Here is a 12,901-nt window from a genome sequence, read left to right as displayed (position 1 = left end):
GAGTTAGGACCAGGGAAACCAACCCCAGTTAGTCACATTACACAACTGTAAGCATTAACATGAGATAGAAGTGGAATGAGACAGGGTGAGCAAACATTCCTGTACATATATGGTCCAGAGAAACGTTCCCTTGTGTACACAGGGAGACCTGAACGCAATGCCCTCCGTAGCACCATCTGTAACGGTGACAAAAACTGAACAAGTTGTGCTTTAATAGTGAAATGGAAAATAAAAATTTTTTAAAGTCTCTGCTTGTTTTTTTTTTAACATCTTTATTGGAGTATAATTGCTTTACAATGTTGTGTTGGTTTCTGCTGTATAACAAAGTGAATCAGCTATATACATACGTATATCCCCATATCCCCTCCCTCTTGCATCTCCCTCCCACCCTCCTTGTGCTATGCCGCTGCTTCCCACTAGCTATCTATTTTATATTTGGTAGTGTATATATGTCAATGTTTCTCTCTTACTTTGTTCCAGCTTATCCTTCCCCCTCCCCGGGTCCTCAAGTCCACTCTCTACATCTGTGTCTTTATTCCTGTCCTGCCCCTAGGTTCATCAGAACCATTTTTTTTTTTAGATTCCATATAAATGTGTTAGCATACGGTATTTGTTTGTCTCTTTCTGACTTACTTCACTCTGTATGACAGACTCTAGGTCCATCCACCTAACTACAAATAACTCAATTTCATTTCTTTCTGTGGCTGAGTAATATTCCATTGTATATACGTGCAACATCTTCTTTATCCATTCATCTGTCAATGGACACTTAGGTTGCTTCCATGTCCTGGCTACTGTAAATAGTGCTGCAATGAACATTGTGGTGTAACTCTTTTTTTTTTTTTTTTTTGTGCGGTATGCCGGCCTCTCACTGTTGCGGCCTCTCCCGTTGCGGAGCACGGGCTCCGGACGCGCAAGCTCAGCGGCCATGGCTCACGGGCCCATCCGCTCCGCGGCATGTGGGATCTTCCCTGACAGGGGCACGAACCCATGTCCCCTGAATCGGCAGGCAGACTCTCAACCACTGCGCCACCAGGGAAGCGCACATGGCTCTTTTTGAATTATGGTTTTCTCAGGGTATATGCCCAGTAGTGGGATTGCTGGGTCATATGGTAGTTCTATTTTTAGTTTTTTAAGAAACCTCTATACCGTTCTCCATAGTGGCTGTATCAATTTACATCCCCACCAACAATGCAAGAAGTTTCTCTTTTCTCCACACCCTCTCCAGCATTTATTGTTTGCAAATTTTTTGATGATGGCCATTCTGACTGGTGTGAGGTGATACCTCACTGTAGTTTTGATTCGCATTTCTTTAATGATTAGTGATGTTGAGCATCTTTTCATTTGTTTGTTGGCAATCTGTGTATCTTCTCTGGAGAAGTGTCTAATTAGGTCTTCTGCCCATTTGGGGGTTGTTTTTTTGATATTGAGCTGCATGCGCTGCTTGTATATTCTGGAGACTAATCCTTTGTCAGTTGTTTCATTTGCAAATATTTTCTCCCAGTCTGAGGGTTGTCTTTTCATCTCATGTATGGTTTTCTTTGCTGTGCAAAAGCTTTTAAGTTTCATTAGGTCCTATTTGTTTATTTTTGTTTTTATTTCCATTTCTCTAGGAGGTGGGTCAAAAAGGATCTTGCTGTGATTTATGTCATACAGTGTTCTGCCTATGTTTTCCTCTAAGTTTTATAGTGTCTGGCCTTACATTTAGGTCTTTAATCCATTTTGAGTTTATTTTTGTGTATGGTATTAGGAAGTGTTCTAATTCCATTCTTTTACATGTAACTGTCCAGTTTTCCCCACACCACTTACTGAAGAGGCTGTCTTTTCTCCATTGTATACTCTTGCCTCCTTTATCAAAGATAAGGTGACCATATGTCTGAGGGTTTATCTCTGGGCTTTCTATCCTGTTCCACTGATCTATATTTCTGTTTTTGTGCCAGTACCATACTGTCTTGATTACTGTAGCTCTGTAGTATAGTCTGAAGTCTGGGAGCCTGATTCCTCCAGCTCCGTCTTTCTTTCTCAAGATTTCTGCTCTACTTATTAGTAGACCAATGATTTTATACGCAAGTAGTCAGTAATTAATATCAGGATAGTGAAGCATATGTGTATATATTCACTTGAAAAGAAATTTTTACAAGTCTAACAAATCTTGTAAAAATACTTTCAGTGAGGTGTTTGTTTCATTACCCAGCAGAAAATGAAGTATTAAATTATAAAAGTAGTTTTATAATGAAATATAAATTATTAAATATCACTTCAGGTGATTTGGAAAAGTTCACTTCATGGAGAAAATTAGTTTTGATAAGACTTTTTTAATTGGAAAAAAAATGGTTGAGTTGATTATAACTGTACTCTTACTTAGTAATGCTTGCATTGCATGTTCCTCATCCAGAGAGCCTCTACTTTTCATATTCGTAAAACAAACTGTGCAGAATCCGTGGAGGGAAACAAATCACACTCAGAGAAGTACCACAGGTAAGTGTTCATGTTGTCAGAACTCTATCATACAGAGATAATTCTTATGGATTTCAATGCTTCTTGGATTAGCCATTTAAATCTCTAAACATAAACAGATTAAAGAAGTCCTAGGCATTTCTATGATTAGCATTCTGCCTCTGAGTAAGAAGATTATGTTTTAAAAGTAATGGTTTTGAAAAAGATTTGGCAGGACACTGGCCCAAAATTTACAAGGAAAAGCTTCCAGTCACAGCTCTGTCACTGACCAGATACGGGACCACAGTCAAGTCAATTACACTTCAGTTTTGAATTGCTTAAATGTGTGCAGTTTAGAAGGTCAGATGGATTAACTTCTAAGTTTTCTCACAATGTAAAACAAATGCTATTATCAAAAACTCACTAATGAATTAAAGGATGCAAGGCAAAAACTTATTTATCTCAGTTCAAAGACAAGCTCAAAATACTTCAGAAACCTTGAAGCACTTTTTCAATCTACAAAATTAGATAATGGCAACCAGATTTATCCAACTAAAAGAAAAATGTATCAGGACATGCTAATTAAATATTTTTCCCATTCTCACGAGAAACAATTCCTATCAGAACTAGAGAAAACACCCTCCTTGAAACTCCTACAGTTTTAAGTTGTAAACTATTTAAACTAATAGTGACAATATTTCTCAATTTATACCAAATACTTACATACAACTATATCTATATGTAATGCCCTCACAAAACTGGCTCCGTCTCATAATTCAGAATTCTTCTTAAAGGTCACCATTTCGGGTGCCCCTCATGACCCATTATGCTGTAGCTCAGAACATCCCACATCCACAACAGCACGCAAAGCTGCAATGGCCAATAAACCTTCGTGCGATAACAGAAACATTCCATGTCTACGTTGTTCAACACAGTATCCACCACATGCATATGACTATGCAGCACTTGAAGTATGGCTGGTGCAACTGAAGAAATATATATATGTATATGTCTACCCACACACACACAAAACTTACTTTAAGGAACTAGTTTATTTTTTACTGAAGTATAATTGATGTATAATATTATATAAGTTACAAGTGTACAATATAGTGTTCACCATTTTTAAAGATTATACTCCACATATAGTTATTATAAAACATTGGCTATATTCCCTGTTGTACAATATATCCTTGTAGCTTATTTTATACAAATTAGTTTGTACCTCTTAATACCTTACCCCTATCTTGCCTCTCCTCCATCCCTCTTACTGCTGATAACCACTAGTTTCTTCTCTATGAGTCTGCTTCTTTGTTATATTCACTAGTTTATTTTTCAGATGCCACATATAAGTGATATCATGCAGTATTTGTCTATCTCTACTTCACTTAGCATAATGCCCTCCAAGTCCATCTGCGTTGCTGCAAATGGCAAAATCTGGTTCTTTTTATGGCTGAGTAGTATTCCATTGTATATATGTACCACACCTTCTTTATCCATTCATCTGTTGATGGACATTTAGGTTGTTTCCATGTCTTGGCTATTGTGAAGAGTGCTGCTATGAACATTGTGGTGCATTATCTTTTCAAATTAGTGTTTTTGTTTCTTTCAAATATATATCCAGGAGCGAAAATGCTGGGTCATAGGGCAGTTCTATTTTTAGTTTTTTGAAAAATATGGAACTAGTTCTAAATTTAAATAACCACATGAGGCTTCCCTGGTGGCGCAGTGGCTAAGAATCCGCCTGCCAATGCAGGGGACACGGGTTCGACCCCTGGTCTGGGAAGATCCCACATGCCGCGGAGCAACTAAGCCCATGTGCCACAACTACTGAGCCTGTGCTCTAGAGCCCGCGAGCCACAACTACTGAAGCCCCTGTGCCACAACTACTGAAGCCCCTGTGCCACAACTACTGAAGCCCGTGCGCCTAGAGCCTGTGCTCTGCAACAAGAGAAGCCATCACAATGAGAAGACTGCGCCCCGCAACAAAGAGTAGCCCCCGCTCACTGCAACTAGAGAAAGCCTGCATGCAGCAGCGAAGACCCGATGCAACCAAAAATTAAATAAATAAATAAATTTAAATAAATAACCACATGCAGCTAGTGGCTACTGTATTAGAGCAGATCTAAAATGTTACAGTTACTTCTTTGTGTGTTTAATAAAACAGACTATTTATTATCCATATCCTCCACTAGCCCACAAGGTCCATGAACGCAGGGCTGCGAGCACTAAGACAGTACCTAGCATGGTCCCTCAATAAATGTTTGTTGAATGAATATAATATCAACATCAAAACAAAGTAACTAAACACATTAGTAGAAAATGGGTGGGTAAAAATATGACTGAATAAAGGTAAACAAAATTGGAGGATTTTCCACGTAAATATCAAAACAGAATTTAAGGCTAAAATCATTAAATGAGGAAAAGATTGTTTGAGGACTAAAAACAGTATGACCTACAAAGGATGTAAGCTGTGAGTCGTTACAAACCATATTAATAAAGAATAATAATATATAATATTATTATATTAATAATAATAAAGAATAAAAAGTAAACCCAATAGTAGTGGGAAACTCCAATCTACCTCTCTCCCAAGCACAGCAAGAAAGCCACAGTGAATACAAACATACAAGCATCATAGTAACAGATGTATATATCAAGCTCTACGATCTAAACTCGGACCACACTTACTCAGTGGGAGGCTGTATAGGATGGTGTTCAGGACTCTGGAATGAAATGTCCTGAGGCCAGTCTTGGCCCCATGGTTGGGGCGGGGGAGGAGAGGAACCCTGGGTTAGTTACTCCTCCTTCATGTACCTGATGACTTCATGTTAACTAGGACTAACAACAATATGTACCTCACCAAGTTACTCAAAGAGTCAAAGGAAATAATCCGTGTGGAGAAATTACCATGGTGTCTAACATTTAATATGTGCTGAATGGGCTAGCTATGATTACCACATTGTCTACTACATTCATGACAGTTTTGTGTGTGTGTGTGGTACGCGGGCCTCTCACTGGTGTGGCCTCTCCCGCTGCGAATCACAGGCTCCAGACACGCAGGCTCAGCGTCCATGGCTCACGGGCCCAGCCGCTCCGCGGCATGTGGGATCTTCCCGGACCAGGGCACGAACCCGTGTCCCCTGCATCGGCAGGCGAACTCTCAACCACGGCGCCACCAGGGAAGCCCCATGACATTTTTTTAATGATTTTTTATTAGAGCACAAAGATAAATTCATAGAATTCCCAAAGGCAGAAGTTATACAGGACATATGATGATATAATAAAAGTGAAATAACAAACATAAACCAAAAATCCTAAACATTTGTAAATTTAGAAGCACTTCTGTATAGCTTAGACAGCAAATGAAAAACAAAAATGCCCATTAGGGCTTCCCTGGTGGCGCAGTGGTTGAGAGTCCGCCTGCCGATGCAGGGGACACGGGTTCTTGCCCCGGTCTGGGAGGATCCCACGTGCCGCGGAGCGGCTGGGCCCATGAGCCATGGCCGCTGAGCCTGCGTGTCCGGAGCCTGTGCTCCGCAACGGGAGAGGCCACAACAGTGAGAGGCCCGCGTACCGCAAAAAGAAAAAAAAAAAGCCCATTAATCACAATCGTGTAAATAACACAAATCAAGAGACTGTCATACAGAGTGAAGTCAGAAAGAGAAAAACAAATATCATATATTAACGCATATATGTAGAATTTAGAAAAATGGTACAGATGAACCAGTTTGCAAGGCAGAAATAGAGACACAGACATAGAGAACAAATGTACGGACATCAAGGGGGGAACGCGGGGGTGGGGGTATGAACTGGGAGACTGGGATTGACATATATACACCAATATGTATAAAACAGATAACTAATAAGAACCTGCTGTATTTTAAAAAAATAAAATTAAAAAAAAAACTTTACGATAGCAGACGGGACACTGACACCCACTTTTCTGTTCCCTCAAGATTCTGCTAAAAGAAAAGAAGTTTATAATTAAATAACTGGAGACAGAAAGAAGGGCTGAAAGTAGACCAGAATGTTTGAGGAAATCCTAGATGACACACTTAGATGGAATTAGATAGAAAATGGAGAGAAGAAATTCCTGTCTAAGAACCACAGGTAAAGACAGGTCTTCCCAACAAGCCTCAGAGGCCTGGAATAAAGTAAAACAGAAAGCAAGAATGAGTCATAGACAATCATCAGATTAGAGAACGTCACAATGAACAGGTGAGCCAATTAGGTCCTGCCTCCTTCCCATCTCCCTCCCTCATACACAGAATAAACCCTCAGTCCTGGCCTCCAGGGTAAAAATGTAAAATTATCCCTGCAGTGAGCAATCTACTCTGGGGTGGGATACAAGTATGGATGTGGAGAACAGAGAGTGGTCCTCCACACCAGATACCAGAGCAAGGAAAGAGGTTAATGGAGGAAAGCCAGTCCCACCCCAAAGAAAAACCCAATCTGGAAACTGACGAGGCCTCCAGCCTGCCTACCTGCTCTTCAGTTACGTGGGTTCCCAACATACAAGTCAACTAGTCAACAGGCATCATCCACTCACAGGCCAGCCCTTTAAAGAAGACGTTGTTGGAGAAACAGACTAAGAGAACCACAGGGGAAATGTGTACTGCCAGCTTCTATGCTGATCAATTTAACCATTTATTCATAATATAAACTAAGTACCAAAGATCACCAAGCATTTGAGGAACAAACAGCATTAAAAAGCAGGACCATGATGAAAACGAACTGACCCACAGGTTAAAAAGAATAAAATTTTTATAATCCTAATGTTTAACCTTAAATATTAGTCACAATATTTAACCCTAAATTCTATTCCAAAACGGAATTTTTATAATCCTATACTTTATCCTCAAATTCAAAAGTACATTTTAAATCAAATATAGGCAGCTAGGAAAAAGGACCAATCAGAGAACAAATGAACAAAAACTTGAAAATATGACTGCTGAAATAAAATAGTGATTCTCAGTAAAATGAGCAAGGATAAGTATCAAGCTTGAAAACCCAAAGATAAAATCAGGGAAGAGCAGTAAAAGAGAGTTTGGCATTTCTTCAAAAGGCTGAACACAGAATTACCATATGACCCAACAATTCCACTACTAGGTATGTACCCAAGAGAAATTAAAACATATGTTCACATAAAACCTTTATACACATGATCAGAGCAGTGTTATTCATAACAGCCAAATGTGGAAGCAACCCAAGTGTCCATTAAGAATGGATACATGAAATACGGTTTATCCATACAATGGAATATTATTCAGTCATAAAAAAGAATGAAGTGGGAATTTCCCAGTGGTCCAGTGGTTAGGACTCCCTGCTTTCACTGAAGGGGCCCAAGTTCGATCCCTGGTCAGGGAACTAATATCCCACAAGCCATGTGGCACAGCCAAAAAAAATGAAGTACTAATACGTGCTACAACATGGATGAACCCTGAAAACATTATGCTAAGTGAAAAGATGCCAGTCACAAAAGATCACATTTTGTATATTTATATGAAATATTCAGAATAGGCAAATCTATAGACAGAAAGTAGGTTAGTGGTTTCCAGGGACCGAGGGGAAGAGGGTAACAGGTACGAGATCTCACTGGGTGATGAAAAGTTCTGGAATTCGATAGTGGTGATACATGCACAATTTTGTGATTACACTAAAAACCGCTAAACTGTACAGTTTTAAAAAGTGAATTTCCATCATATCAGGAAACTAAAAAAGAAAAATCACATGATCATATCAATATATGCAAAAAAAAACATCTGACAAATTCCAACACCCATTCATGACAAAAACTCAGTAAACTAGGAATAGAGGGAACTTCTTTAACTTGATAAAGACTATCTACAAAAAAATACAGCTAACATCATATTTAATGGTGATAAACTCAAAATTTTCCCACTAAGATCAGGTACAGGGACTTCCCTTGTGGTCCAGTGGGTAAGACTCCATACTCCCAATGCAGGGGGCCCAGGTTCAATCCCTGGTCAGGGAACTAGATCCCACATGCATGCCACAACTAAGAGTTCTCGTGCCACAACTAAGAAGCCCACGTGCTGCAACTAAGAAGCCCACATGCCGCAACTAAGACCTGGCGCCACCAAAATAAATAAATAATAGTTAAGGAAAAAAAAAGATCAGGTACAAGACAAGGACATCACCTCTCACCACTATTCCTTTTGAATATTACACTGAAAGCTCCAGGTAATGCAATAAGACAAGAAAAGGAAACAAAAGGCATACAGATTGGGAAGGAAGAAATAAAACTGTTTGCAAATGAAATGACTGTCTATACAGAAAATCCTGAAGAATTAACAACAACTAAAAAACCTCCTGGAACTATTAAGTGATTACAGCAAGGTGCAGGATACAAGATCAATATATAAAAGTCTTACCAGCAATAAACTTGTAGAATTTGAAATTAAAAACACAATACCATTTACATTAGCACCCAATAAGTGAAATACATAGGAACAAATCTAATAAAATATGTATAATATCTATATGAGGAAAACTACAAAGCGCTATTGAGCAAAATCAAAGAAGTAAACAAGTGGAGAGGTATTCCATGTTCATGAATGAGACTCAATATTGTCCTGATGTCAATTCTTCCCAAATTGATCTGTAGATTCGATGTGATTCCACATTGTCAGTGTGGATACTGACAAACTGATTCCAAGGTTTATATGGAGGCAAAAGATCCAGAATAACCAACAATACTGGAGAAGAGCAACAAAGTTGGAGGACTGATGCTACCTGACTTCAAGACTTACTACAAAGCGACAGTTATCAAGACAGTGTGGTATTGGCAAAAGAATAGATCAGTGGAACAGAATCGAGAGCCCAGAAATAGACTCACATAATCAAATGATCTTTGACAAAGGAGCAAAGGCAATACAATGGAGCAAAGACAGTCTTTTCAGTGAATGGTGCTGGAATAACTGGACATCTACAAGAAAAAAAAGAATTTAGACACAGACTTTACACCCGCTCACAAAACTTCAACTCAAAACAGATCACAGACCTAAGTGTAAAATGCAAAACTATAAAACTCCTAGAAGATAACATAGAAAACCTAGATGACCTTGGGTGTAGCAATGACTTTTTATACACAACATCAAGGGAATGATCCATGAAAGAAATAATTGATAAGCTGGACTTCATTAAAATTAATAATTTCTGTTGTGCAAAAGAAATGTTGAGAATGAGAAGAAATGCCACAGACTGGAAAAGAATATTTGCAAAAGACCCATCTGATAAAAAACTGTTTTCCAAAATATACAAAGACCTCTTGAAACTCAACAATAAGAAAACAACCTGATGAAAAAATGGGCCAAAGACTTGAACAGACACCTCACCAAAGAGGATATACAGATGGCAAATAAGCATATGAGAAAATGCTCCACGCCATATGTCATCAGGGAAATGCAAGTTAAAACAACAAGATACCACTACACACCTATCAAAATAGCCAAAATCCAGAACACTGAAAATACCAAATGCTGGCAAGGATGTGAAGCAACAGAACTCTCATTCATTGTTCATGAGAATACAAAATGGTACAGTCACTTTATAAGACAGTTTGGTGATTTCTTACAAAACTAAATGTACTCTTACCACACAATCCAACAAACAGGCTCCTCGGTATTTACCCAAAGGAGATGAATACATATGTCCACATGGATGTTAACAGCAGCTTTACTCATAATTGTCAAAACTTGGAAGCAATCAAGATGAGCTTCAATATGTGAATGGTCAAATAAACCGTGGTACCTGCAGACAATGGGATACTTGGCACTAAAAAGAATGATCTATCAAGCCATGAAAAGACATGGAGAAACCTTAAATGAATGTTACGAAGTAGAAGAAGCCAATCTGAGAAAACTACATACTTTATGTTTCCAACTACATGACATTCTGGAAAAGGAGAAACTATGAAGGTAATAAAAAGTTCAGTGTTTGTCAGAGGGATGAATAGGCAGAACACAGTAGATTTTGGGGGCAGTGGAAATCCTCTGTGTGATACCACAGTGATGGATACACATCGTCATACATTTGTCCAGACCCACAGAATGTACAACACTAAGACGGAATTGTAATGTATAGACTTTGGATGATTTTGATGTGTCAATTTAGGATGTACCACTCTGGCAGGGGATAGTGATAATTGGAGAGGCGATGCATATGTGGGGGCAGAGATATGTGGGAAAACTCTGCTCCTTCCCCTTAATTTGCAGTGAACCTAAAACTGCTCTAAAGAATAAACTCAACAAAAACCAAGAAAAGGTGAATTTTTTGATATGTGAATTGTATCTCAATAGAAGAGTGAGAAAGCAAAAGAAAATTAAGTCAATAGACACTAAATTTGGGCTTCCCTGGTGGCGCAATGGTTAAGCATCCACCTGCCAATGCAGGGGACACGGGTTCGAGCCCTGGTCCAGGAAGATCCCACGTGCCGCGAAGCAGCTAAGCCCGTGAGCCACAACTACTGAGCCTACGCTTTAGAGCTCATATGCCACAACTACTGAGCCCACGTGCCACAACTACTGAAGCCCGCGCGCCTAGAGCCCATGCTCCGCAATAAGAGAAGCCACTGCAATGAGAAGCCCATGCACCACAACGAAGAGTAGCCCCCACTCACCTCAACTAGAGAAAGCCCGCACACAGCAACAAAGACCCAACGCAGCCAAAAATATAAATAAATAGGCAAGCAAAAAAAAAAAAAGAGAGACACACCCACCCTACAGGAGTTTCAGGAGCAGAAAAAGGATGAAATAGAGATGAGCAAATCGTAAGGAAATAGGAAAGCGAAAGAAAGGTTGCAGCATTTAACAGACCGACTGGCAAAGCAAATTAGTAAAAAGGGATACCTAGATACATTCTAGTAAAAGTTTGCAAGCCTGGAATATAAAGAAAAATTCTTTTTTCACTGGAAAACAAAATCAAACTGGTCACATATAAGAGGAAGAAAAAGTCAGGTTGGTCCCTGAGTCTTCCAGAGCTGCAGCCAGCACACGAGTGAGCAACAAAGCAGCATGGCACAGAGGTGAGTGTGGCCTGAAGGTGCAAGAAGGTCTCATTCAGCCTGTTATGCCTGAGCCCCAAAACCACAGGCAGAAAGCTTCAAGGAAGGAGGAACTCCAGAAGCAGAGCCTGAGAGATATTCTATTTAAAAAACAAAACAAAAAACTACCAAATAATGAAATCCCATCAACCAAGAAGTGAAGTAATTCACAAATGGAAAAACTGTATTTTAAAAATTGACAATGAGCATTTACTTTATTAAAGTACCAAACTATACTAAAAATTAGAAAAATCCTTCCTAGAATATAAATATCAAAGGACCCTAAAATAAACCTGAGAAAGAACAAAGTTGAAATCACATATTCTGATTTCAAAACTTACTACAAAGCTATGGTAATCGAGAAACTGTGATACTCACATAAAGACACATTTATAAACCAAGGGAATAAAACAGGGAGCCCAGAAACAAACCCTCAGCATATACAGTCAAATGATTATCAACAAGATTGCCAATACCGTTTAATGGGGAGAGGACAGCCTTTTCAACAAATGGTGCTGGGAAAACTGGATATAAACGTAACAAAAGAATGAAACTGGACTCTTACTTAACACTGTATAAAAAAAAACTAACTCAAAATGGATCAAAAACCTAAATGTGAGCTAAAACTATAAAACCCTTAGAAAAAAACAAATGAAAAGATTTATGACATTGGTTTTGCAGTGATTTCTTAGAACACTAAAAGCACAGGCAACAAAAGAAAAAATGAAAAACTAGGTTTCATCACAACTTAAAACTTTATGCAAAGGGCACTATCAGGGTAAAAAGGCAACCCACAGAATGGAAGAAAGTATTTGTCAGTCATATACCTAATATGTCGTTAATATCTAGAATACATATAGAACTCCCATAAATAAACAACACAAAACCCAGTTAGAACATGGGCAAAGGACCTGAACAGACATTTCTCCAAAGAAGGTAAATAATGGAATAAGCCAGACACAAAAGGACAAATGTATGATCCCACTTATATTAGGTACCTACAACAGGGAAATTCATAGAAACAAAAAGTAAAACAAAGGTTTTCAGGGACTGGGATGAGGAGGGATGGGAGTGACTGGTTAATGGGGAAGAGCTTCTGTTCGGAATAATGAAAAAGTTCTGGAAATTGACAGTGATCGTGGTTGCACAACATACGTATCACAATATACATAATGCCACTGAATTATACACTTAAAATGGCTAAAATGGTAAATTTTGTTACATATATTTTATAATAGAATTTTTAAATTAAAATATTATGCATTATCTGTGAATTATACCTCAATAAAGTTGATTGGCAAAGGCTATAAAATTTGATAAGTATTCACTGTTAAAAGTTCTAACAAAAGAGCATTTTTACACACATTGACTGGGAATGCATGTTGATATCATGTTTCT

General features: G+C 38.6%; 1 protein-coding gene across 5 annotated transcripts in view; it reads right to left on the bottom strand.

Annotated features, from left to right (window-relative positions):
* Positions 1-12,901, bottom strand: part of ULK4 (unc-51 like kinase 4) — a 517,204-nt gene that overhangs the window by 462,745 nt on the left and 41,558 nt on the right. The window lies entirely within an intron of this gene.

This window comes from Delphinus delphis, chromosome 10 (assembly GCF_949987515.2).
Source record: "Delphinus delphis chromosome 10, mDelDel1.2, whole genome shotgun sequence".
Classification (NCBI taxonomy): domain Eukaryota; kingdom Metazoa; phylum Chordata; class Mammalia; order Artiodactyla; family Delphinidae; genus Delphinus; species Delphinus delphis.
This window is presented reverse-complemented; position numbering and strand designations above follow the sequence as displayed.